Source organism: Corvus brachyrhynchos, unplaced genomic scaffold (assembly GCF_000691975.1).
Source record: "Corvus brachyrhynchos isolate BGI_N302 unplaced genomic scaffold, ASM69197v1 scaffold115, whole genome shotgun sequence".
NCBI classification, from domain to species: domain Eukaryota; kingdom Metazoa; phylum Chordata; class Aves; order Passeriformes; family Corvidae; genus Corvus; species Corvus brachyrhynchos.
This window is the reverse complement of record NW_008239553.1, coordinates 781726-783378: the sequence shown is the minus strand read 5'-3', so window position 1 is coordinate 783378 and position 1653 is coordinate 781726. Positions and strand designations below refer to the sequence as shown.

Below are 1653 nucleotides of genomic sequence, written 5' to 3'. Positions count from 1 at the left end.
CCCCCCCGCCACTGCCCCCTCTCCCTTTGCTGCATCAAATGTCACGGTGTCACATTAATTTTTTGTGTATTTCCTCCCCTCGTTGTTCTCCGCTGGGTTGGGCGTGTGGCGAACCCGAGTGCCCCTAGCAGTGCCGGGGGTGGAGGTGGTCCCTCGGCTCAGGGAGTCTGCTTCCAGCCCCTTCCCCCCCCAAAAAAAAAACACCAAGGGACAGGCAGTTGGAGGTTTTCTGTACATCCTCAGTATAACAGCGCTCACCTTCTCATGGGGTGAGCTCGCTCCCGCCCATCACCCTACAAGCCGCAGCCAAGCAAACGGCTGGAATGCTGAAAATTCTAGTGCACCTCAAGGAGGATTTGCCAAGCACCAGAAACAGAGCTTTATGGAGGGGCGCAGCGCTGTCCCGTGGTGGGAAAAGCCTTGTTTGGAGACTCAGAGAGCCAGGCGTCGAGTCTGCAGGCTCGGGCTCCCATCTGCCCGAAGTCACACAAATGCTCTCCTCGAACAGGTCGGAAACCAGAGCGTCTCTGGAGGAGCGGGCACGTTTGTCGTGACCCCCCGCTTCATTCATACTGCTGTTGGTCATGAAAAAACACTTCGGGTGCGGATGTGGCCACTGACCAAACAGCAGCCATATGCCTCATCCCTGGCGAACTGATAATGCATGCTGTCCGGCAAAAGGCACGAGCTCTGCATCCCTTGTGAAAACTTCCTCGGCATCAGCTGTCCCGGCTCCGACGAGTGTTTTGCAATCTGGAGCAAGATTTGGAAGCAAAACCCAGCGTGGGCTCCCTGATAGCTGGTAGCAGTTCCTCATTGAAAGGATTTCCTCACGTGTTTTGCTGGAGCTCTTTAACACTCATCCGTGGCTCTGCTCTCCCATTGCCGGTGTGGAGGGGGGATGGGGGGACAGCCCCTCTTCTGCGTGACAGCCCGCACAATGACAGGCTGTCTCTGTTGTCATTTTGTGTGCATGCTATGTGGGGGGTTTTTGTTTTCGCCCAGCAGCTGTAGGGGAAAAGTCACGTATTTTACATCTTCACCCTCACACGGCTGGTGCCTGGGTTGGAGAGAAATTGTCCGTGGAGCGCACTGACCCCTCCACCCTGCGGGAGTGAGCCAACATAAAAGAAGGCACAGCCATGGAAAATACTCTTTTCTACAAAATAGGTATTTTTGTGGGGAGTAGCATGGCTGGATACTGCCCCGACACCTCCCTGCCAGCACTGCTGCTTCTGCCAGCTGCTCTACAGGGTACAGGACACACGTGCTGTTGGCTGCTGTGCTCCACCAAGTCCCTCTTCTTCCAGGCAGTACCATATATTTCAGGTTTTATTTAGCCATGGAAAATACTCTTTTCTACAAAATAGGTATTTTTGTGGGGAGTAGCATGGCTGGATACTGCCCCGACACCTCCCTGCCAGCACTGCTGCTTCTGCCAGCTGCTCTACAGGGTACAGGACACACGTGCTGTTGGCTGCTGTGCTCCACCAAGTCCCTCTTCTTCCAGGCAGTACCATATATTTCAGGTTTTATTTAAAAAAAAAAAAAAATCCTTCTCCTGACTGTAAGCACACAAGGAAGGAGTGTGTTTTGAAGCGGTGCTTGCACAGCTGGCTGCCGGCAACACCAACCTTGGGATGGTGCTCCGCC

General features: G+C 54.0%; 1 long non-coding RNA gene across 1 annotated transcript in view; it reads left to right on the top strand.

Moving 5' to 3' along the window:
- The window catches only part of LOC108448562, a 23568-nt gene that overhangs the window by 20516 nt on the left and 1399 nt on the right, over positions 1–1653 (top strand). The window lies entirely within an intron of this gene.